Source organism: Phyllostomus hastatus, unplaced genomic scaffold, assembly GCF_019186645.2.
Source record: "Phyllostomus hastatus isolate PE091 unplaced genomic scaffold, TTU_PhHast_1.1 phas_scaffold_216, whole genome shotgun sequence".
Taxonomy (NCBI): domain Eukaryota; kingdom Metazoa; phylum Chordata; class Mammalia; order Chiroptera; family Phyllostomidae; genus Phyllostomus; species Phyllostomus hastatus.
In genome coordinates, this window is record NW_025334018.1 from 14,377,945 (window position 1) to 14,403,072 (window position 25,128).

At 56.0% G+C, this 25,128-nt stretch overlaps 1 long non-coding RNA gene across 2 annotated transcripts in view; it reads left to right on the forward strand.

The window, feature by feature from the left end:
• The window catches only part of LOC123804369, a 51,529-nt gene extending 36,649 nt beyond the window's left edge, over positions 1–14,880 (forward strand). For both annotated transcript variants that reach the window (XR_006783150.1, XR_006783151.1), the window contains one exon: positions 14,780–14,880. This is a non-coding gene — a long non-coding RNA (uncharacterized LOC123804369). The remainder of the gene's footprint in view (positions 1–14,779) is intronic.
• Positions 14,881–25,128: the final 10,248 nt, after the last annotated feature.

Sequence of the window (25,128 nt, forward strand, 5' to 3'; positions counted from 1 at the left end):
TTCACTTAGCCTCCCTGTTTCTTTCATCGACAGTAAGCCAGCGGTAAAAGCAGCAACCTATAGGGTCGTTGGGGGCATTAAATGGGTAAAGGGTGCTACGTAGACTATCACTTGGGACATAGTAAACACTCAATATATGTTAATTATTATTATTATGTAATCTGTGATTGCATAAGCTGCTCGTGGTAAATGAGCCCCACTCTTGTTTCAAGCTGAGCTTGTGGCTAATTAAAACTCTTGGGTCTTTTTCACTGGAATTGGTATTAAGCTTGCATTCTCTGTGCTGTCATTAATTTTTAATTGAATGGCTTATTAATGTGCAGTTTCCTTTTAAACATTTATTTAATGTATTGGGGTGACATGTGTTGTTACATCATGTGTTCACCACCAAGGTCAAGTCTCCGTCTGTCACCATAGATTTGACCCCCTCACCCTTCCCTGCCTGCCTCCAGCCCCCTTTCCTCTGGTCACCACTGTCCTGCTGCATCTATGAGTTTTGCTTGTTTGTTTGTCTTGTTGGTTTGTTGCTTTCAGTTTTATATCCCACGTATGAGTGAAGTCATATGGTTCTCGACTTATTTTGCCAAGCATGATATTCTCAAGAGCCTTCCATGTTGTCGCACACAGGGCAGTCTTTCAGCTCAGGGCTAAGCAGTGTCCCACTGCACCTTGCCGTCTTTATCCAGTCACCTGTCGCAGGGCGCTGGTCGTTCCTGTGTCTTGGCCACTGTGAGTCATTAATGTGTACTTTCTTGATTCTGGCCTATTAGTTATCCAGTCCATTGGGCTTCAGGTTTATATGTGTATACGTTTATTGTCCCCACTTTACAGATGACAAAATAGAGGGAAGGGAACTATTCCCTATCGAGGGTGTCCTTTGTGCCGGACGTTGGGATAGGTGCTTCAGTAAATCTCCAGAACAGTCTAAAGAGGCAGGATTTGTTACCTATTGCACAGATGCAGAAACCGCAGCTCAGAGTGGTTAAGCTAGTTGCCCACGGTTGCCCAGCTGGCTCTGCATTCTCTCCCCGCAGTCACACATCATGCCACCCCTTCGTTTGTGGTCATCTGCAAACCTCAGTGGCATGCTTTCGGTCAAGCCGTTGAAGTAGAAGCTTTATAGGACAAAGCCAAAGGCAGACAAATCACCGGAGAATGCCTTCTGGATAGATCTATGCCTCTCCCATCAACTCCTGAATCGATGCTCTGTGAAGATCCTTCATCCATGAAACTGGAATCGAATACCTCTACTGGAAACAGGTCCCGAGCCTCTTGTGAGGTCATAAAGAAACTTCCTTCTCTCATGTCTTTAAGGGACAGGCCCCTTGTCCCAGCTTCTTCCTTGTCCCTTCTTGGCTGGAATCAGGATTCTTCCTGAATCACGTCCTAAATCAATCCCAGAAAGTGTTGCTTTTCAAGCCGGGTGTGAGAAGCTTTACAAAGCATCCTGGGAACAGCCAGCATCTGCCTGTGTTTACTCTTGCTGTTGGTAAAAGCCGACAGCTGGAGCACCAGGGGTCCAGACTGTAGGCACAGCCCTGCTGACGATGAAGAAAGAGTTGATCATAGAGGCTGGACCCCAGATAATCCCAGCGCCTTCTTTCCCACTGTCAAAGTCATGACAGAAGAGCAGTCGGGTCAAGAGAAGAGGAGGGGGAGCTGTCTAATGCAAACCTCTCCCTGGAGGATCAGGACACAGTGACAGCCTGAGCTCTGGACACTTGGACTAACCCGTGGACCCCCACCGATTGGAGAGAGCCCTGGGGAGAACGAGAGAAGGGGGAGTCAGCACCAGTCTGATCCCCGCCTGTGGAGAGATGGTCCCATCCGAGTCGTGGTCCCCTAACTCCCTAGTTCCCCTCTCTATGGCCACACGCTGGCAGGTTAGTGTAGCAGGCCCTGGGATAAGTTTGATCTTTGATCTCCTCCATTTGACCCCTCTGGGGAGGGGATGCTTAGGGTAGCAACGTTGTGCCTCCTCTTTCTGCCCTTCCCATAGCTGCTCAGAATCCTCCAGGGTCTCCCATTCCCTTAGATCAGAGCCCAGCGTGCTCACGGGGCTCGCGTGGCCTGCCCGCCCGGCCTCTGCCCTCTCGGCCTCCCCTCCCACCACACGCCCTCCTGTCACCTCCACGCTCGCCAAGCACGTTCGGACCTTCCGTTCTCTCTCCCCCGTGGTTGCCAGACTGGGCGAATAAAAACGCAGGGCGCCACGCTAACACTGAACTTCAGATAAAAAAGCATTTTCAGTATAAGTATGCCCATGCAGTGTCTGTTTATCTGAATTTCAGATGTGACCCGGTGTCCTGCACTGGATCCGACAGCCCTGAAGGCTCCCTGCGCTCCGCTCCTTGGGTTCCCACACGGCTTGTCCGTCGGGCCTTGCCTCTCTGTCCCGTCTACGACCCACATCTCCTTCAGAGCGCCCACCACGTCCTGATGTGCGGTCGTTTACTCATTTATTTGTTGGCTGTGTGTCCCCCGCCCCGGGCACAAACAAGGGCGGGGATTTATGTCTTCGCTGCGGTGTCCTCAGGCTCTGGGGATCACGGCTGGTGCCCAGTGAACATTTGCTGACCGAGCGCATGACCTTTTGCTGCTCCCGACTCTGTCGACCTCTCTGACCCCATCCCACAGGGCCTGCTGTCTGGTGCAAGCCCCCCCCCCCCACTGTTCGAGTGGCTGCCCCTTCTCTTCTCTTAGCTCTCAGGGAGGGCTTCTCTGACCTCGAAGTCCAAAGTAGCCCTCTGACCCTTGACCTTTCCTTCGCCAGACTCTGTTTTGCTTCCTTTAAAATCCTTACCGCGTTAGGAGATCGTGTGTTTAATCACCGGTTGACCTTTGTTTCCCGTGCACAGGAATGTGAGTTCCAGGGAGCTGCTGGCCACATGTGGCTGGGACATGGCCGGGTCCCTAGCACCCAGCCCCATGCTTGGCACAGACTGTGAAATCAGTAACTCTGTGCTGAGTGCATGAGTGAGGGAGAGGTTTGGGGGTGGGCGATGAACCCCAGCTTTGCAGGAGCACTGGGACCTGCAGTGAGGGGGTGGGCTGAGCCCAGGAACCAGCGTGGAGAGGGTTTCTCCCAGGAAGCTGGCCTGCACCTCGTCCCCAAAGCGCGGTGGCTACTCGACCTTTGTCAGCAGCGCTGATGGCTGGCGAGGAAGCCTGGAAAGGGCTTCTGGGCTCCCGGCTTCTCTGGGCCTCTCTGGCGGGCAGGAGAGGCCGTCTCCTTGCTGTCGGGACAGGCCACTGCAGGGCCGGAGAGGGGACCGCCTCCTCCGTGCCTCCTTTTTCCCTTTGCCCGCTGCTGCAGGTGATGACAAGACCCAACAGCGGTGGAGCTCAGTGTCTTGTGTTTCCAGTCACCGAACACCGGGGCTCTGTCGCCACACCGCAGCCTAGTTCGTGAGCGTGCGGCTGTAGCCGCTGTGTCTGCTGCATGGAAAGTGCTTGATGAACGTGCTGGTGGGTTCCCTGGTGGGGGAAGTCTGTTTATTCCTGCAAACGAACAGCAACAGCACGGTGTTAAATAACCCCAGGGGGCCAGGGCGTGCCCTTGTTTGTCAGAGAGCGCTCCTGTGCTGACGGGCATCAAGCTCTCGAAGCCCATGGTCTCTCTCTCCGGGGTTAGCAGGGACAAACGTGTGAAGAGTGTCCCATAGGGCACCAGCCAGAATGGGAGCCGTCTGCTCTCTGGCCGACCTGCACTCTCAGGCGCTGCCTCGGTGCCTCCGTGTGGATGGCGGCCTGGGGAGTTTCCGCGGCCTGAGGCTTGGTTGCAGACTCGTAATTCGGTTCTGGTAAAGAGTTTTCGCACGAGTCTCAACACTTTTCTTCGTGCAGAGTCTTCCTCTCTCCTTTCCGTGGACCTTCATCTCGCTTTCGCTGCCACCCCTGCATGAGGCGTGGACAAACCCTCTCGCTGTTGTTCCGCCGAGAGAGATGAGGCTCTTTAGAGAAGAAATTTTGCTTTGAAGTTCAGGAGCCAAGAAAACATTCAGAACACACTGTCCACAATAAATTCAGAGACGCTGGTTTTCCGGTGGGCACAGCTGCCAGTCTCCCACCTCACCGATAAGTCGCTTGACAAGCATTTCGTGGTTTCCTATGAGGCGCTGCGGTGGATGCAGGGGACCCAAAGATAAATAGTGGGCAGGAACAGAGAGCTCTTGGTATTTGCCAAACAAACAAACAAACAAACAAACACCAATGGGAAAACCTGAGTCATCCTTCAGACTCACTAATGTGCTGGGAGACATGTACCCGTAGGGGGCAGAGATTCGCCCTGGAGAAAGAGTGGGCTGAAGCTGGAAGACCCGGGTTCAAGCCCTGCACCTGCCCATTGACTGACAGTGGCACTGGGCCTGCCAGTCATTTTGAGCCTTTGTTTTCTGCTCTGGGGAAAACAACCACTTGTCTCAAGGTTTTGTGGCACAGACCGTGCTGTTCACCAATCCCTGTCTCCTCTCCGCCTGCGCACCCAGCCTCCCTGGGAATCAGGTGGGCCATGTGACTGAGTGCTGGCCAGTGAGCGTGGGTGCAGCTGATGGTCCTCTCTTTCCGGCCTGGCCCACAGGAACCTTCCACAGGACCTTCCGCGCTCCCCTGGGCCCTGCTGGGCTCTGGAAGGGAGGGGCTTGCAGGTTCTCGGGGGTGGCAGTGCCACAGGAAGAAAAGAGCCCGGGTCCCCTGGGTCCTCATGGGATAGAGTTTTTGCCCATCGTCTTTGCCCATCTGCACTGAAATGCAATGAGAACAAGAAATTCTTTCATCGTGTTAAGGCCCTGAAATTTCGGGGGCATTTATGGTAGTTAACTTACTTTGACAGGGTTTAAATGGATAAAAGTTTTGCAGAAACTTCAAAGTGTTATGTTAATGTTACTGATCATTATCGGGGCTTTTATTCCAGAAAACCTTTTGAATGCACATTAAAAAAAATTTTCAAAAGCTACTTTCCAGGCTCTATATAGTCCCTGCATTTTCTCAAGGATGGGGGGTGGCCAGGGGTGCCCCTTGGAAAATATCCTGAGGTCTGACTGCTTAGAGGTGTGCACGCCTGGGTGCCCAGGTGTGAATCCTTCCAGGAAGCGGAGCCTGATTGGCTCTCCTGCTTGGAGGAGCAGCCCTGTCGCAGGGTAGACTCCTGGTGGCAGCATCCAGCACAGGGGGAACACGGGGGCCTGGGGCCAGCCGTCTGCGCATCAGCTGCTTGAGGGTGGAGTGCTCTGGGGCTAAAAAAGGGAGGTGAAATTGAACCAATTGTTATCAGGTTCTGGGAGACCCTGGGAGCCACCCAGAATTCTGTTCCTTTGACCCGCGGCTGCTCCCAGAGTCTGATCCCACGTGACTCTTCACCACGGTCTTCTAGCCTGGCCTGCCCAGCAGAGGCCTGCCTGAGAGCAGACACAGAAGCCCCTTTGCAAGTTGACTGGTTCTGAGATCTGGGCAGGGAGTGAGGCGTCGCACGGGTGGATCCTGACACCAGTGGTCAGGGCCGTTTCTCCGAGGAAGCCACGAACCATCAGGGAGCCCCACTCCTGACTTACGGAAAGGAGAGGGGAGGAGAGGGGATGGACTCACTGTACCGACCGCCGGGCAGGGGCCAGGCACTCTCTGGATCTTTACAGCAACTCTGAGACAGGCGTTCCTAACCCCATTCTTCCGGACGAAGAGACCGCGGCCCAGCGAGGTAGAGGGACTTGCTCAGGGTCACACGACCAGGAACCGCGGGAGCCGGGGCTGTGACTTGGGCCTGCGTCTTCCACTCTGTGTCTTGCAGCCTTCCCAGCAGGGGAGAGGTACAGTCCCGTCCCCCGGGGAGGCCGAGGAAAGTGACCCCTGGCTCTGTCCTGGCCCTCCTCGCGGCGTTGGCTCCTCTCCCCAGCAGGTGTGTCTCCGGAGACTGGGAGAGACACTTCCGGTGAGCGTTTGAAGGCTCAGGACAGCAGGTAGAGGTGGCCAGGAAGGGAGGTGGGCAGGGTGGGTGCTGGGAGATGCAAGGGGGGGAGGGAGAGGAGAGGAGAGGAAGGAGAAGCGGGGAAAGAAGAAGCTGAGAAGGCCAAGCAGAAGGAAGGAGGAGGGAGGTAGAAGTTGCCTCTCTGGAGCCTTTATCTGGAGCTGGGGAGTGGGGAGGGAGGGTGGCAGGCGGCCTCGGGTGTCTGGGTGGCCTCCAGCACCCGAGGGTCTGTGAGGATTCCATGCCTCTTTGGTATCTGGCCGGCTCTCAGCTCAGCTGAGCCTCGAAACTGAGGACAGTTTCAACTATTTTCGATTGAGCGATTGACCTTTCAACACGCAGCCCTGCTCTGAGTCTCCCGGAGCCACACAAGCCATCCCTCTGGCACGGACCTGCTTCTTGGGGTGTGTGCAGGAAGGGTCGGGGGTCGGGGGCAAAGCAGCCCTCCCGGTCAGACGTGCCTGGCCCGGGAGGCCGGGACGGACACCACCGCCGGGTTCCTGGCAGCTCCATGGGGGCCAGCTGGCCAGCTCCCCTGAGAGACGCCGGGCATAATGACACTATATTTGTTATTTTCCAATTGTCATTCTATTAATATTTGTGTCTAGCCCAAAAAGCTTTCAACAGCAGCCAGCGCCACTTCCCTGATCCTGAGTGGGAGGAGAATGTGCATTAAGAAGCAAATTGCTTTTCCAGCGGCGGCGGCCGTGGCTCAGGGAGGCTGGCTCTGGGCTGGGCTGGGGACCAGCTGAGTCCCCCGGCGGCTCCCGGACCCCACGGCCTCCCCGCCAGCTTTCCCAGAGCCTTGCTCTGGGGCTGAGCTCGGGGCAAGGAAGTGGCTTGCGGAGAAGAGGCCTTTTATGTTTCCTGCAGACTTGGAGTGAGGCGGGAGAAATGAGCAGTGGCTGAGCCCCTGGGAAGGGACCCCTAGTGACCTGATGCTGGACCCAAGGGCTGGCACGAGAAAGGCAGGGACCAAAATCTCCAGGCAGAGTCTCATGGACCCTCCTCACTCGAGAATCCTCCTGTTGTGCAAAACTGAGATTCTGCGTGGTGTTTTGAAGTTAATCTATTGGAACAACTTGTTTATTTTTCTTTTCTTTCTTTCTTTCTGAGGGAAGGGATGCCTTTAGTCATGTTCCTAATTTTAAGAGGCTCTGCTGAGCTTTTCTCACTGGTTGAATTATAACGAGACCAGTGAGGTCATAGTCGGTGTATTAATTATAGCAGGGCGGGTGAGAAAATGCAACACCCTCTGATACACACAGCTTAGCTGCGTGGAGTGAACACTTTTCCGCAGCAAACGTTTCACCGTTTCCTGCAGCAAACTTTAATGGTCCCATGATGACAAGTCGGCTGTCCTTAAACTCTTCAACTCTGCCCTCTTATCACGACTAGACTGAGACGGAAACTCAACTTCATGATGATAAGATCCAGGAAAAGTATGGGTTTCACCTACATTTTGTATCTGATATGTAAATATTTTCTAACCTTTCTCATCGGCCTCTGCCGAGGCTCAAGCGAACCCAGGGCTCTGCATCCGCAAAGCACTTGTGTCAACAGCTTCTTTACTTAACGTTTTTTTTCATCAGGTGCCATTTAGTCAAGGCTGAATGAAAGAACCTGGGGCTTGTTTTATACATTTATATTTCCATATCGAGTGCTGCTTGCTGAGCAGGCTGCTGTGCTCTGCAGCCTCGTGGGCAGCACTGGGGAGGGCTGTGGGAAAGCAAGTAGTCGGGCAGCTTTCCTTGAACCTGACCCTGGCTGGCATGCTTGCTGCCTGAGACCGGGGTGCGGGGCCTTCCCCTCTGCCAGGGCACAGAGCCCGGAGAGCACGGAGGCCCAGCAGGTTAGAGCTGCGGTGATTTTGGTCTCATGCTTGTCCACTGTGTGGTTTTGTCTGAACCGCACCCATCACAGGACTCCCGAGGAGAACTGCACCCATCCTGGGGCCTGGCACCCAGGGGTGCTTGATAAATACTGGGCGTTAGATGGGTCAGGGAACAGCAGCCCTGAGGGGAGGCAGCCCTCCCCACCACCCAAGCAGTGTCTGCGCCCCAGCGAACGTGTCTGTTCCTCCTTTTTACATGGGTCCCCTGCCTCTAACGAGCTGCGACTCTTGCTAGTCAGTGCCCCCCTCCCACTCCCTGGGCCTGGGACATTGGGTGACAGTAGGACCCTCAGGAGTGGGCTGCTCCCGTGTCACCCCGCCGCTCGTCCTGGCGACGGAGCAGTCGTTGGGGGGCGGCCTGGACGTGCTCTGGCTGTGGTATGCTGGTCACATCTCAGAGCAGAGAGCTCAGAGTACTGTCCCTGCGGCGACCTCACGTGTCTCCTAATGGCCCCGGGGAGGGCAGAGCGTTCTGAAGACCAGGCGTTGGCCAGCTTTCTCTCTGGAGGCCTTCAACAAGTATGATAAGTTTTTATTTTACTTTATTTTATTTTATTTTATTTATTTTAAATTGTTGTTCAAGTACAGTTTTCTGCCCTTCACCCCCAGCCCAGCCCACCCCCCAGCACAAATATGGTAAGTTTTGAGGGCCGTGGCCTGTCACACCACTCGGTCCTGCCGCTGTCGCGTTAGAGTGGACACACTAGGCAAACAAATGCATGTGGTTGGCTCCCAGTAGAACTTCGTTGGTAGAACCAGCCAGCGGGCCGGACTGGGCCCACGGGCCGTGTTGTGCGTTAGACGGTGAGGTTCAGGAAGCAGGGAGCGTACCTGTGCTCGTCTTGAGAGGGAGCGCACAGTCGTGGTTGAGAGTATGGTCTGGGCCCCGACTGGTGGGGCTCACCTGGTTGGCTGGGCGTCCTCCTGCAAAGTGAAAGGTCTCCGGTTCGATTCCTGGTCAGGGCACATGCCTGGGTTGCGGGTTTAGTTCCCAGTCAGGGGTGTGTATGAGAGGCAGCAGATTGATGTTTCTTACTCTCTTCCTTCCCTCCTCTCTAAAAATAAATAAATAAAATCTTTAAAAAAAAAGAGTATGGTCCGGGATCAGACAGTCTGGGTTCAAACGCTGCTCCAGCACCTCCTAGCTATGTGGCCACGAGCAGCTCGCTCGGTTTCCGGGTGCCTCAGTGTCCTCATCTACACGGCATCTGTAGGAGATGCCGAGTTCTTAGAACGGTGCCCACGCGTCAGCAGCAGGTAATCAATGTTAGCCGTTATCGGCGTGATCCGTAATACTAAACAGAGGGCCTGGCACAGCCAAGAAGCTCAAAAATTTTGTACGTCACGCACCCGAGGCCCAGGGAGCAAGACCATCTGTGTGGTGTCAGAGCGAGGTGAGGGATGCTGTGCCCGAAGTCAGTCCACATGGCTGACTTCCAGGTTCCTGTCCTGTCTTCCGGAAGCCTTCGGTGGCATGCCAAGTTTTTGTTATAAAGACTTCACGTTGTTTAAATGATTTACAATCTCATCATTCTCTATAGGACAACTCTTCAAGTGGTTCACTGCCTTCATTCTCCCAGCCCTGGAACCCATCTTCCCTAAGGGGTGGCAGTTAGGACAGTCTTCTAGAATGTCCTCTGTGTGTGTGCACACGCGTGTCCCCTACCTCCTTCAGGGGCCCCTGCACTGTCCTTCCCCAGGTCTGACTTGGTGGCAGTGGCAGGGGAGTGGGGTGAGGTCTGGTAGTGGGGTGATGGTGAGGCGAGGTGCGTGGCGGAGGACGGGGACCCCCCTCCCTGCCCCAGTTGAGGACTTGCTGTCTCACCTCTGTTGCCTCCCAGATTCCCCGACTAGGGGACCCAGCCGTGAGAATTCCCACTTCCGAAAAGTGGCTTAGGAGGCCTTTCTCACCCTACTTAGCTCTTGGGGCTCGCCAGCTTTGCACCTGAGTAGCTGCTGGCGCTCCCTTCTCCTCGCCATTCTCAGTCACTGTCTGCTCCACACTCCCGCCCTGTCCTCAGCCGCCGCAGCCAGAGGGCACAGGGTGAGGCGGGTGGCCCCCATCCCCGCCCCCCGCCCCTGTGTGCTGGCCTTGCCCAGGCTTCAGGCAGCTCAAGGCTGGGGGCGGGGTTTGTGGGGGGTAACGACAAGAGTGCAGAGCAGTGGACTCTCTTCTCCCGGGGAAAGGTGTGTGAATGCTCAGGGGCGCTGGGGAGGACATGCAGGGGCTCCCGGAGGCTGCCTGTGGGGGGCACTGGGAGCGACTCCCCTGAGAGGAGGCCCCTGCCCCCTGCGTGAGGAGGCCACCCAAGCGCCCCCACCCTGAGATCTCACTAGGAGCGCTCCCTCCTCCTGTGCCTGCAGGCTGACTGCGTGCTCGCCCGGGACGGGGCCCTGAGAGAGCTTCCCCAGCACCTCCAAGCTGCTCTCTGTGTGAATGGGGGCCCTGTTCTCATTTCCTGGTGGGAGCTGGCCCTTCCTCTCTCTTAAAGGTGGGTTTGCAGCTGGCGAAAGCCCGGGAGCTAGGCCGAAGCTTTCCATTCTCCTGCTTCCATAGCCAGCTGTTTGCATGTCCGGGGAAGGCTCCTGGCCGAATGGGCGTCTCTCACAGTCCCAAGGGCGAGTATGCCCTAAAATTGCACACCTCCGGCGCCTCTCTTGCCTCGCCCCCGGCCCAGCTCGCTCTGCGGGCTGCAGCGGCTCTCTGCGTCGAGACCACCAGCCGGGCAGCCAGCGGGCCTGGTGGGGCGGAGGGGGGCACCACCGAGGGGCGGGACCTGCTTCAGCTGGGGGACCACCCCACCTGGGGTGGCGGTGGGGTGGACAGTTCATTCACTTTGGTTCTGGGTCTTGTGAAGTCAGTGTGACCAGGGCTGGTGACCTCTCCAAGCGCTGGCCGCTGGTACTTATTCATGTCCTCCCACAATTTCAGCAAAACAAGACACCGGCCAGGGGAGGGCCCAGGGAGCTCTGAGGGTAGGAACTGTGAGTTTGGGTTTTACTCTGAAAAAGGTGCTTTGCTCCCTGGTGCCTCGATAGCATCTCAGGTCTTTCCCCCCCCTCCCTCTCCAGCGGAGCCCTTTTCTGTGGGGTCAGCGAACATCGTACGGGCCTCGGAGTGGGTGGGCCCCGGAGTGGGCGTGCAAAGTGTGTGCTTGTGTGTGTAGGGGCAGTCTCCTGTTCAGCTTCTCAGAGAGAAGGGTTAATAAACTGATTTTTTTTTTGAGTATTGAAGCAGAAGATTGTTCTAGGGATGTTTGGCTGGAAAGTTCCTTATCTAGGACAGAGCTTTGTCTTCGGAGGGGGTGGGAGAGAGGGGTGGGAGCCGGGGGGCCGGTTGGAGCCGGCGCCCGCGCCCAGGCCTCCGGGGAGTTTCCACTGCGGGACACGGGAGGGTGCTGGTGATACCCGCCTTTCCCGAAGGAGTCACTGTTTTACCCCTTTTCTCTCTATTACCAAGACAACTCAAGACTCAACAAAAATCAACCAACCTCAAGAGAACAGGAAGACCAGCCACAGACAGGGAGAGAAGTGTTTGCAAAGACACATCTGAAAAAGGAGTGCTCTTTGAGAATATTCAAAGACTCTAAAAAGTTAACAAATCGAAAATCACATGATTTTAGGGTTTGTTTGTTTTTTTATGTTCACCTGAGAACATTTTTTCATTTCATTGCTTTGAGAGAGAGAGAAAGGGGATGGGGGGAGAGATGTCAATGTGAGAGAACCATGAACTGTTGTCTTCTTGTACGTCCCCTGACGAGGGATTGAACCCGCAACCCGGGTAGGTGCCCTGACTGGGAACTGAACCTGCAACCTTTCGGTCTACAGGTTTTTGGGAGGGATGACATTCCAACCAACCGAGCTACACTGGCCAGGGCGAAAATCACCTGATTTTAAAAAATGGGTGGAAGTCCTGAGTGGACACCGCACCAAAGAAGACATAGGCGGCAACTAAGCAGAGGAGAAGATGCCCCGCATCGCATGTTATCAAGGAAATGCAAATTGTAAGACGCCACTACACACCTGTTCGAGTGGCCAACGTTCAGAGCACTGCCGAGCCAGCGCCATCGCTGGTGGGAATGCAAAATGGTTCAGCTGCTTTGGAAGACAGGTTGGGGACCCACTGGGGTGGGGATGGCGGGGTGGGAGCTTTGACCAGGGACTCTTAAATGCTAGCTTGCTTTAGAATCGCCTGGAAGGCTTGTTGAAAACCATGGGTGCCTGGGCCCTATGCCTAGACTGGGTCTGGGGCTGAGCCCGGAATGTGCATTTCTGACAAGTTCCCAGGTGACGCTGTGGCTGGTCTGTAAACCACGCCATGAGAACCACTGTTTTTTACCAGCTATTTCAATATCTTCAAAACTGGCCCAGTCCTAGGTGAACGTCAGGCCTAGGAGTAAGAATTACTTTTGCCTCCACTTTACAGGTGGGCGCATAGAGGCTTGGAGAGTGGAAGGACCCTGCTGTAGATCACATGCCCCGTGGATGGCGCAGGGGGTGTGAATCCCATCTGCCTGGCCCCAGAGACCCAGCGCTCTCCCCTAGTTTCCAGTCTCCCAGCACCCTCAGGGCCAGCAGAGGTCTGGCCAAGTGGCGGGCCAGCTGGCCAGGCCTTTGACAGGCTGGAGGCGACGCCAGAGGCACGCCCGAGCCCGCCCACTCCTGTCGGGGCTCACTCTCTGGCGCTGGCCTCCCTCCGGCCCCCTCCCTCCCAAGCAGCAGCTGTGAAGGTGATGAATTAGACTAAACTGTGATGCCTCCTTGGGAGCCTGTTCCAGGATGTGCCTTGATGGCTTCCCGAGAAGGCGACAGGCACGTGGCCTGCCAACGAGCGGCTGGCTCCCTCACTCCCTCGCTCAGCACGGCAGCTGCTCAGAGGCAGCGTGGGCCCTTAGTGGCCCGCCAGGGGAGCCTATTAAGAGTCACAACACTGAAAAGCACAGCAGAAACGCTCCATTAAATCCAGGGGGCCGGGGGGGGGGTTGCTGCTTAACAATGGGACCTGGCTCAGCAGTCCTGGCTGTGCCCAGCCCTGCCTCAGTCTCCAGCCTGGCTGTCCCTCTCCTGGCCCCCACAGCCCTTCCCAAAGTGGCTCGGGGCCCGAGTGACTCTGGGTTTCTGGCTGGAGCTGCTAAGATTGTGTCTGGAAGGGGAGGGTAGGAGCAAATCGAAGGGAAATGCCCTCTGCGCTGCCTTCGGGGGAGCGGCGTGCTGTTCGCTGGGGGCGTGATGCTGGTGCGGCTCTGCGGGAAGGAAGGGGCCCTGCTGGGCACGAGGGACCCAGCTCTGGACCTGCTCTTCAGAGGGTCCCATCCCGGCCCTCTTCCAGCCGTACCCCTCCCCATGGGGCCGAGAGGATAGGCCCATCCAAGGCCCATGACCCCCTCTTTACATCACGCTTCTGCTACCCAGGAACCGGCAATTTTGTGCCCAGATGGCTCCAAACTGGCTTCCTGTGTCTGTGTAAGCTCCTACCCCGGCACATCCTTTAACAGTACATAGACTGTCACGGGGGGCGTGGACAGAGCTTGGCCACGTGGGCTCAATGTCCACGTGTGTGTGCTCGTGTGTGTGTGTGGTCCCTAGAGGGTGAGAAGACGTGGGGGGCAGGCCAGGCTGGAAGTCTTCTCTCCCCAGGCCGCCTCCCCCTGCCCCCCGCCCCCCTCTCCCCCGGCCAGAGCAGGGCTCCAAGGAGCCTGAGATTTCCAAGTTTACACGTTCCAGGCTCTGAAGATACATTTGTCAAGGAGAGAGTATATTTTAGCTCACAGTTTGTTAGCTTGATTTATAACCTTGAACTTGCTTGCTCTTGGCCCTGGAAGTGTTCTGGGGGGGCCCAAGTGAAGGTGGTCTCGAGAGCAGGCTCCAAGGCTGCCCCACGCAGGCCGGGCCGGCCAAGCTCAGGCTCGGCCGCGGGACACATCTGGGTGACGGTCCAAGCCCCAGGGAAACGCGCATTTGTCTCCTGGGGTAAGCATGATGAAAACCAGGCGCTGATGAGATGGCGGGAGCCCCTGGTCTTGTGAGGAAAGGGCCCTAATCCCTGACCTTTGACCACGACCTTGACCACACCTTCGACCGGCTGCCGTCTCCCTTTACAACCTGGCACTTCCGTCCCTTCCCCTTCCTAGTGTCCTCCCCCGCATGTCCTCACGCTCCCCGCCACCCTCACCCCCGCCCGCAGACACACGCGAAGTGGTACAGTGACTATGGAAAAGGGCCTTCCTCAGGCCGCTGCTGGGATGAAGCCCTCTGCTGGACTCGGGCTTGGGAGGGGAGACAGAAAGGAGGGCCCACCTTCGTGACCACCCCATGGCCTCTCTACTGGCCAGGAGCGGGAGGAGAGGAGGGAGCGTGCAGGTCCCTCCTTGCGGGCATCACAAGCCGCGGGCCACCTGAAGGACTTTCCTGGGTCTGATCTTTATCTCGGTATCTCTCTGGGTCTCTCTCTATCTATCACCTCTCTCTTTTTCTCTTCTTTCTTTCTCCCCTTCCTTCCTCCCTCCTTCCCACCCTCCTTTCCTTCCTTTTCTTTTGTTTTAACCAAACATGGGGTTTTAACATATTCACTGAGTGCCTACTATGTTCTAGGCGGTGTGCCATATTATTACCTCATTTAATCCTCATGAGACCCCTGCGGCAAATTATCCCCATTTCACAAACGGGCAAACTGAGGCTTGCAGAGGTGGGACAACCAGCCCAAGTTTGCATAGCTCAGAAGTGGGGGACTTGGGGCCTAAGTCACGCCACCCGACTTCCAGTTTTGTGTTTTTGTGCTGTTGCCGCTGAGGGAAGGTTATCCCTAGGTGCTTCCCCCCACCCCGCCCTGACCCAGTCAGGAACTGGATTTTTTCTTTCATATTTCAAATCAAAAAAGAAAAATGTTGCCTCAAGTGTCTGCTTCTCTCTCTCTCTGTCTCTCGCAGTGTCCCAGGGGGCCAGGCCCCAGCTCCCGCCCGGCGGCCTGCACACCTGGCCCATCCTCTCGGGGGGCCCGGCCACCCGCGCCGCCGTCTGCCGAGCAAGCACGCAGACCGCACGGGCCGCCCGGACACGGTGACCGAGCCTGTAAAAACAGCTGTTTGACATTCCCTGCTGCTCTTTAGAACAAAACAACCAACAGAGGGGCTGAATGAAATGCAGAGGACACCCTCGTTTCTGCATGGCTGAGGACAGTTTCACTTAAGAACATTTATTTCCCCTTTTCCTGGCTTCCCTATTTACCTCCCTAATCATTTCCCTCCTTCCCCCCTCCCTCCCTTCCTTCCCTCCGTCCTTCTGCCCTTCTGCCCTTTCTGTCCTTTCGTTGAAGGCAATCTCCCTGCTTCTGTTTTTTCTCTCTTTTTTCCATTGAAGCCGTCTTCTCTCCAAGGACACTCTCGAACTCTTTCTCTCTGTTCCTCATTTTTCGCTTCTTCCATGCCTTTGTGCACGAATCCCTCCCTCCCGCTTTGGGTACTCGCCATCCTGGATGTGTGGTTTCACGAACTCCAGTGTTAGTTTTATCATATCCGAGGTGTCTTCCAAGGTGGGAGCAGGGAGTTCTGACACCACGTGGACCGACCCTCCTTTCCCAAACCATCGTGTACCGCAGATGAGCGTACACGCCCGGGCGTCTGGCAGGAATGGGCGGTCCCCTCGGGCCGCTGTCCTCGCCTCCCCCTACAGGCCCCGGGAGAGTTGTCCTTGTACTCAGGTGCTAACTCTGGGCCTGCGGCCCAGCTCTGCACTGTGGCCCAGCTCTGCACTGTGGTCCCTTCCCGGCTCACACGCACAGCCCCGTCGGGCCAGCCGTCCCTCACACTAAAGTTCCTCTGCTCACACTGCGGGGAGGGCCAGGTTTCAAGGCGTACACGGGTAGTAGGTGGACGACGGGCGTGCAGCTGGGCCACGGCGTGCGGCTCGACCACGCTTTACAGGATAGACTTCTACACCCCGTGGCAGCCTTGGCCTTTGGAAGCAAGCGGCCCTTCTTTCGGGTTCCCGTTCCTGGTTCCTGGGTGGGTTATATCTGCCCCCCTGCAGTCCTTTTGGGTGCCAACACTTCTCCCTCCCGTTTGCGGCCTACACCGAGTCCCGCTGTACCCAGCTCCCTTTTCAATCTTCCTTTCCTCTACTCTCTTCAGAGCGATTTCCTTCGGCTGCTATCTTCCTGGTTGCCCACTGCAGTTTGTTCGTTATCCCCTGTTCCAGTTATCTTCTCTCTGGAACCGCTTCCTCTTTCCTTCTCCCTTTTCACTTCCTGTTGCCTGTTACCCGTCAGCGGTCCAGTGCAGAGCCGGCACTGCTGGAGTTGGCTACGCGTCACCACGTGTGAAGATGACCTTGCGATGGCCGCCAGAGAGGTCTGTGATCGCTGCTGGGGTGGAGAGCGCAGCCAGGTCTGTGGCCGCATGCCGGCTCTCCTCTCCTTCCGCCCCACACTGAGTCTACAGACCTGCCAGGGTAGAGACAGGGTGATGGTCGCAGGCTGGTAGGGTCTCTAAGAAAGCCCAGACAGGCCTGAACTCGGCCTTCATAGATGGTTCTCCAAGATTGTCCATGAGCCAAGTCTTTCTGGAGAACCAGGAGGGCGCAGAGAGGGAACGGAGAGAGTTTTGGGGTTCCCTCCCCAGGGATAAAGTGAAATGCCTTTCTCTTCATGGAAATGTGAGGTGTCGCCCAACCTTTGGTTGTTGGACAGGGAGTGAGGGGGGACATGAAGAAGGTGGTTGTGGTGGAATGTCACAGTCCCAAGATGCTGGGAATCTTTGGTGTCTTCCCCTAATGTTTTCAAGGTTCAGGCAAGAGTAGAAATCGAGGTCCTTCTAAAGTACCTTCTTTCTCTTCCCCTCCTTCTCTCACTATAGGAGCCTCGTGCTTTTTGCCCAAATGTCCAAGCTCTGCCCACACTCTCTCCCAACAGTATCCCCTTGGCCACCCCTTGGGTCAGTGTGTCCCCTTTTGTGGCACCGTGCACCTTTGGGAATAGGACCACGGGGAGGAGGCCTGTGAAGGGCAGGAAATTCCAGTGTCTCAGAGACCCAGAGCGCTATCTGGAAGGGAGGTCACAGACTCCGGGGCGGGGGGGCACGTCTCTACCTCTGTGGACTCCTCACCTTGTGGGGTGGGGCGTAACCATGGGGAGGAGGAGGCAGTAAGAGTCTCTAAACTGTGGAACCGAGGCAGAGGCCCTGGTTGCCCAGGTTCAGGGGTGGGACTGCCTATTCCCACGACAGACCCCACGCATTTGACTTACGCTACACCCAGTCCTCAGGGTCTTGCTGACTTCCTGTTCCTGGAGGTGTTCCTGTCGTGAGCTGGGGGGGCGGAGCTGCAACCACAAGTGGGGCTGGAGGCCTGAGACCTTCCTTAGTTTTATCACCTTTCTGGTTCCAGCTAAGAGTGTGTCGTGAGTCCGAAACACTCCCAGCAACAATGTGTTAGGTCTATTCTGGTTCCTGCAGTGATTCACAGTGAATAAAAATTAAGTTGGTCCTAAATTTTATGGACTCTTAAAAAAACTTTTCTGTTCTTTGAGCTTTAACTAGATGGTGCCTGAGGCAACTTTTAATTAGCATCTTGCTACTGCAGAGGGAGGAACCCCGGCCATTGCCTGGCAACCTCCAATCACAGCCTCTGTCTCCTGTAACTCGCCTCCAAGCACACGTCTGGGCCTGTCCTGCTTGTGTCTTAGAGTTTCCTTCCAGGCTCATTTTTATTGAAAAGCCGGCCCTGGTCATTGCAGCCCTGGCTCTTAATTGTCTGACCTCGTAGTTCTGTGCCAGGTGGGACCTCCCCCAGCCTTCCCCAGCCCGGGTTGCCTGGTGTTAGTGATGAGCTCTCTGTGGGCATGCTCTGTCTTCCCACCAGGTTCCCCAGATAAGTGACTCGAGGGCAGGAAAGCTTCCCAAGGAGTTCTCATTAGTCACGTGACTTTCCTTATGTATCACTGGGTCCCCGATTATGAATGAAGGAGATAGGTAAGAGGGTTGTTGCACCAAGCATCAGTTACACCTACGTCACTTGCATGGCGTGGAGGGGGCCGTTCTCTGGGGTGATGCTTCTCCAGCTTCCCTGGCCCTCAGACTCGCCGAGCTGCCCGAGAAGGTGCTGGTGCCCAGCCATGCTGCCTCCGACTCTCCCGGGTGTGCCGCTGGCGACCAAGACTGGAGAGCGACTCTCGGGGAGCGTGGCTTGCCAGACCAGTTCTACAGATAGAAACTATCACGTGGACTTCTTTTTAAAAAAGAAGTTTCCTAGTCAATATTGAGAAAATACAAATGAAGTATGTTCTGAAAACACAGACGCAAACACACAACACAAATAAGAACGGTAACGAATTGTAAATGCCAAACGCAAAATTGGGTGTTTAATTTGAGCTGGTAGGTTTAATTCATTTGTAATTAATCCTAGGTTTGTTTTCAGCTCTGGCCTGTTTGCATTTGCGCTTCCTACCTGCCCTCCAGCTGTCCCGTGTGTCTGTGGTCTTGTTCGTTTCCGGTGGGACTTCATGGCCGCGGGGTGGGGGACCTTGGGGCTGCCCGCCCAGGCGTCCTCACTCGGCCTGTTCAGGACTTGCCCTGCCTTCCGCCCGCCACCCCAGCCCTCGTCTCCACACACAGGACTGTCCTCTCACTCGGTGGTTTTCATCAGGGCTTGAAAGGCAGAATTAAACATCTTAAACAGTCACACGACTCCTTACACTTATTTAAAAACCCAAAGGATAAATACAAGTCAATGTGTGGCTTATTCCATCTCTCTATTGACTCCAAATATCCTTTGGATGTTGAAGAAGGGATGAGAACGCCATCCTCTGAAGCTCAAAAAGGAGGGTAGGGTATGCACGACTGGCCCGCGGGAGTTTGTCGGTCTATTTCTAGGGAGGGTGGGCCAGTTCGCAAACCTCCTCGAGAGACCCGGACGTCCCCCACGTCTTCCCGAGTTAAAATGCGATGTGAAGAAAAGTCACGTAATTAACTGTAACGAGTTCAAGGGAATGCTGGCAGACAAGGTCGGGAACTGTTGGAGCCCAGCTAAAACGGGGCCCCAGACAAAACCGTCGTCAGCACACACACCTGCGGTTCCGTCTCCTTTTTAGGTACGTTCTTAGAATGGAGACGGGATGCGCTCAAACAGAACGCATGTCCCAGAACAGGATGAAATTTCTAATAGAGAACTTCAGATTCTATCTTTGGCTTCTTTACCTGGCCCCGTAGGTTTTAATTCATTTCTATTTTGTCTCAGATTTCCTGTTTTAGCGGTGTTGCTACACTTTTGCAATTATCCTGATGAACTCTTGCTTTAACTTCTATCCTGTGATTGGCCTTGACAATTAGCTTCGACTTAGAAGAAAGAACCGGAGAGAAGAACGGGGGCTGCGGGGGACAGGAGGACCCGGGGGGGAGGTGCTGGTCACAGGGTGCAGACGGCTAGGTGTAAGGCCAGTAAGTCTCGAGGACCTAACATACAACGTGGTGACCTCGGCTGATGGTACTGGAGTGTGTGCCTGCAGTTTGCTAAGAGTAGGTCTTCAGCATTCTCAGCAAAAAAGAAAGAAGGAGAAAGAGGTAACGAGGTGAAGTGACCAGTGTGTTAATTAACCTGATGTGGGAATCCTTTTACAACGTGTGCACATAGCCAACCATCCCGTTGTACACTTGACACATATTACCACTTGTTCATTGTCCCTCATCAGCGCTTGTGCCCTGGAAACACAGCTCCAGTATCTCCAAAGGCCTTGGGCTCCCTTTGCTCGGCTCCTCCCTCCCCACGTGGGAGCTGGCGGCTGAGCCCGTGGAGGAGGGGCTCCCGGGCCTGTGGGGAAGGCAGGGCGGGCACTTTTCCCTTCAGTTCCAGAAATGCAAGCCTCTTGAGGGCCGAATGTGCCCTTGTGTCCTCAAAGCAGGGGATACAGGGAGGAGAGCCCATTTGGAGGCAGGTGTTGGCCACACCTGGGCAGGGACAGCCACCTGCTGCTTCTGTCCCCATCACCAGACAGTGGAGACTGAGGGGCCTGTGTGCCTAATTAGAAAAAGGGGAGCAAAGCAGACACTGCTGGGCAGGTAATAAAATAATAGTATTTAAAAAAAATAAAGTAAATAATTATTAATTATCATAAATAATTCGTCACGGAAGAGCAATAGCCGCGCCTTGCTTTAGGTACTTCATACACATTATCTAAATTCTTGGGGCACTCCTGGTATATGGGCACTGTTGCTATCACCATTATACAGATAGGGAGACTGAAGCACAGAGAGGTTAACAAGGTGTGTAAGATCACACAGCTCGTGAGCAGCAGAACTGGGATTCCAACCCCGCCTGATTCCAGGGTCCGGATCGTTGGCCAGTATGTCATACTGGCCCCTGTGTAGTATGCCATAGAGAAGAGCTGGCATTCAGAGCTGTAACAGGCCTGGGGACTGACCACCCTGGACAGCGGGCTCAGACCACCTCGCCCAATCGCGGCTGGGCTGGTGCTGCTGAAACGGTCCTGGCCCCGGGCGGGATGGGTCCTGGAACCCAGCCGGCCCGAGGCTGCAGGTGGAGGACCGCAGTGCCTGGGACAGGTCTAGGAAGGACCCAGGCTAAGAGCCTCTTCATTTCCTTGGTACGGAACAGCTGGTCTTTACAGATGTGTAGTCGGGTTGAAACCTCTGGTTTCAGGACTTCTGGCCCAAAGTCCTGAGGACAGTGTCAGCATGTCTGTAAAGGAGGTGCTTGAGAAAGACCTGGTGGAAGAGGAGGCGGCGGCAGGCTAGGGGCTTGCCTTGAAGCTGTTTTGTACCGTCGGTCCTGGTTTTACTGTCAGGGGTACGTTCGCTCGGGGCAGAGGGAAGTCTGGGCGGATAAAGTGCCTTCCTCGAGCCAGTCTGTGGTCTGCCGCCGGTGTGAGCCGGACGTGGCTGTCACTAATGTGTTTGCAAGGTCAGCTACCTCCCCTGCGCGCAGCGCATTGGTGAGCTCCCGCCCTCAGAAATGCAGACCCGTCAGGCGGCCCTGGACCCCAGATTCCTGGAGCTTCTCTTCCAAGGGCATGGCTGGCGTGTCCGAAACCCACCCGTGGGAGAAGCGAACAGGGCGCGCTCGCGGACGGACACTCTGGGATGGGAGTGCACCGAGCGGTCCAGAGTGGCTGAGATTCCATTAGAGGTAAATGCTGTCCGACAGCGGGCTGGGAAGATATATTTTAAGCTGAGAAATTACTTAATAAATTCAGACCAACGCTCTGTGACATTTCCCACAAGACTTTAATGCTGTTTACAAATTCCAGAGAACACCCTGAGTCTTTTCTGGCATGGGCTTATGATTTATTTCAAAGGAAAATGGGACAGAGTGTGTGGGTTTGTATTTAATTTGAACAGGGATTTGGAGATGAAAAGTCAACTGGCATGAAGGATTGCAGGGCTGGTGCAGAGGAGCGGAACAGTGGGTGGCCTTGGAGCATGGACTGGGGGATTGAGAAAGGAAGGCGCCTCTCTCCATTCTAGCGCCAAACAGTTCCCTTTGCGCCGGCCGGTAAGGCGTGGGGAGGGCGCGTTAGGAGGCCATGCTAGGTCCACCGTTTCGGAAGCGCTTCAGTCCCAAAGGCTTTCATGTCAAAACCAGGCAGAGCTTCTGCCCTAAGGAGGGAGACCAGTGGTACATAGTTTACTCTCCACAAAAGCCAACAGTTAGAGGGCATGACCTTCATCTACAACAGGATGGACTTCAGTTAGACCAAAGGAGGGCATTCCTAAAGAAAGTAAGAGCTTGGACTAAGAACAGGAAGGAAGATCTGGGAGAAGTTTTCACAGCCGGTGCTCTGGGTTCCTTGGCAGCAGTGGGGTGGGTTAGGTGGCTCTGCGATTGGATCTATGGGTACACGCAGGGGTGAGGGAAGGGGGCGCAGACCAGGGGACAGCGGGTTCGAGCACTGGGCGATGGGGGAGGCAGCGGAGGGGGGCCAGGCTGCCAGGGAGAGGAGAAAGTGAGGAAGGATCTTGTTTCTCCCTTCCTCTCCCCGGGAAGCTCCCAGGCCCATTAATCTCGCTCGCCAGAGAGTGTGTGGTTTGAATGGGAAACGAAGACAGTGACGTCCCCCATCTCTCTTGGAAAAAAAAATGACATTCCATTTGGTTTTGGAAAATACACAATATTACACTTATGAAATATTCAATCACTGTCATTAATCCTCCCGCCTGGTTGGCCCTGCCCCACTTAGCCGTGAGCAGCAGGCTCCAGCTGCGGCCGCGGGCCCGGGAGCCTCCCTCGCAGCCTTCCCCTGCGTGGACAGCGCCATCGGAGGCGGAGGGTCCTCTGTTCCTGGAGTCTCGCTCTCCCGGGCAGGGCCCGCTTCAGAGCAATCTCTGAGTTTCAGGCAAAGGGCTCCAGCTGACCCGGGCCTCCCTCACTGGGCTGAGGAGCCGGAGAGAAGTTCTAGGCCTTGACTCATGAATTCTTCTTAGCACAACAAAGGGCACCAGCTCCACAGCTACTATTCCACTCTACAAAGCTCAGCTGCAGGGTAACTGTAAAATTGCACGATGTCCGAGCTGCGAGAGGCTGCAAGAACCACCGAGTTCCATCCCCTACTTCACAGGGGAGGACACTCAGGCCCAGAACGGGGAAGTTAGTCGATGTTTTCCCCAAAGCTTCAAAGGAACAGCTTCCCCCTCTCTTCCCCACCCCTCCCTCCAGTTGCCAAGAACCCGGGCTCTGTGGTCCCGAAGCATGTGGACTGCTGCCTGGGGCCAGGCATCCCGAGGGGTCAGTCCCCTGCCTTGCTGTGCTCCACTCCGATGACAAGCTGAGGTCCCCGGGTGGGGACAGCTGGCTGGTGGCCATTTGTCTCCAGCTCCTGGGACAGAGTTTGTCGAGCATCCCTTAGCTTTGTGGTAAAAGAACCATCTGGTCGAAGCCTCATTTTCCCGCCTGTGCAGCAGCTTCGCGTGCTAGCCAAGAGGCCTCGCAGCCTCCTTCTCGGGCGTCCCGGGCACAGCCTCCAGGACCTGCCTTGGACCGAGGGCTCTGTGCTCCTGCCCCTCCCCACCCCGGGGACACGCGCCCCTCTCCCTCCATGCACCGTGCCTGCCCTAGACACCACTCAGCTTCGCCAGGACTCTGGATGCATGTGGATGCGGCCTTCAGTTGATGTTTTCAGGAGGGTCCTCTGAGTCTGCACAGGCGGGGAGAAGGGGAGGGTTTTCTCCTCTGGGGGAAAACCGGCTACTAGGTGAGGACGGCACTCTGGTCTGCCTGAGTGTCCCTTGAGCCTGACCCCTGAGCCCGAGGGAAAGCCGCGGACATTCTTCCTGCTGGGGCATCCCGGTCCCAGCTGCAGAGACTGCCTGGGCCCGAACTGTCCTCGGGCCCGGCTGCTGGTACCAGGCTCCTACTGAGGGTGGGGACGTCTCCCTTGGGGCAGGCTGGACGGATGCCCCTGATGCTCCCCCGCTCTGCACCCCTTCCTATCCCTCCGAAGGCCAGCCGGGCCCAGGAGTCTTAGGGCACAGGGCTGGGGCCGGCCCAGAATCACAGCACTGGGGAGTTCTCGGGAGGTGCAACTCCTCATGTCCGGGATGAGGGGACTGCTAGGTGTGCAATGAGATGGCTCCGAGTCCCTCGGTTTGTCGGTGACATCGCCAGAGCATGCGTGGCTGCTCCTGCTTTCCAGGATGTCAGGAGTCGTCACCGACATCAGCTCCATGAGCTCCCTGACAGCTCTGTGAGGTCAGAGGACAGGGAGACCCCCTGTTTTCCCAGCTGTGGGACGAGCCCTGTCCAGAGCCCTGACACCAGACCCCTTGGTCCTACTGGGGTGGCAGTGTTGCTTGGAGGGGGGCTGCGGGACGGGGCAGACAACCCCCCGTCCAGACCAGCAAGGGGGGTGGCTCTGTCCCTTCCTGTGCTTCAGAGTCTCAGCTACCTCAAGGGCATGCACCAGAAGTGGCGGTTAGTCCAGGTGCCTGGGTATCACCAAGTCCTCTTGGTCCCCAACAGGACCGGAAGTGGCATTGTATTTTGCACACCTCTGAAGCTGCGTGGGGACAAAGACCGGAAGGGGGTGGGTTGGACGGGGGGACGACCAGCCCCCAGGTGCACACGATGCTCAGCCTTGTTCTCTTCTCCTCCGAGCACTGCGATCCCATGACTCTAAGACGACACGTCTGCCGTCTGATTCTAGCCCTGCTGGTGAAGGGGTTGAGCTGGTGCCTCCAAGAAATAAAAAAATCAGCGGAGCTGTTTAGCTCTCCATCCACACATTCCCCAGCTGAAGGCGGGGCTGGAGAAAGTGGCTGGAATCCTGAATGCACTTGGGTTTGTTCTGCTGGAGCAGCCCACCTGCCAGCAGGCCTCCCCCAAGGCCCGGTCAGCCAGCCCCGGGACAGCCACAGGTAGTTGTGAAAACATTCCAGTGAGAGCAAAGCTGAGGCTAAATAAGCCTTGGCAGGCAGGACAGCACTTCGCTGTGTGCACAGAGCGATAATCACCTGTCCTGGCTCTGTTCTAATGCAGTGAGCGGCCACCTCCACCATGCCCTTTGTCGGTAAAGGGCACAGTTCATGGGATCCTGTGATTGCTGGGGTGAGGGCACAGCCAGACCTTCCACAAAAGGCATTTTCCCTCTGGAAGCAGCCCTGGTCCAGGCACTGGCTCTGGGCTTCCTGTGATGCCCGCTCATAAATGATTCAGGCCCCACGTTCTGCGGAACATTATCAAGCTCTCTCTCTCCTTCCTCCACTTGGGAGCACAGACAGCGGCCCGATGCTGGAATTTAATACCCGGTGAAGCTTTCAGGTTCAGGAATAATAAGGCAGCTCTGTAAACAGCACACAAATCCCACATCCAACCAGCAGCCGTGGCCGGCTTGGCTGGGGCTCAGGGGAGAGGGAGGGAAAGCAGCTTTCTTAATTCTCAGCTGATATAATCACTTCTCGGGAGAGCCAGACATCTCCCGGGGCTGCTGGTCCCGAGCCCGGGCCACCGAGGAGGACGCTCCCTGTTCCACCGCCCACAGTTCGAGGGGAAGCACTGTGTACTCATCAAGGCTGCTACCCCTTGGGAGGCTGGCTCCTGGGAGCTGGCAGTCCGGTCTCTTCTCAGCGCCCCTTCGCGGCCCAGCCTGCACTCCCCCTCGGCCCCCTCCCCGTGCAGGTCTCTTCAGCACGCCAGCCCAGTATTCTGAAGTCCAGGTGTACTTACTGAATTTCTACACCCAGTTGTAAGGGCGATGCTACGGTGACAATGACCGCGATAATAGCTGACGTTTGCTAAGCACACGCTTTGTGCCAAGCTCCCTTCTAGGTGCGTTTGA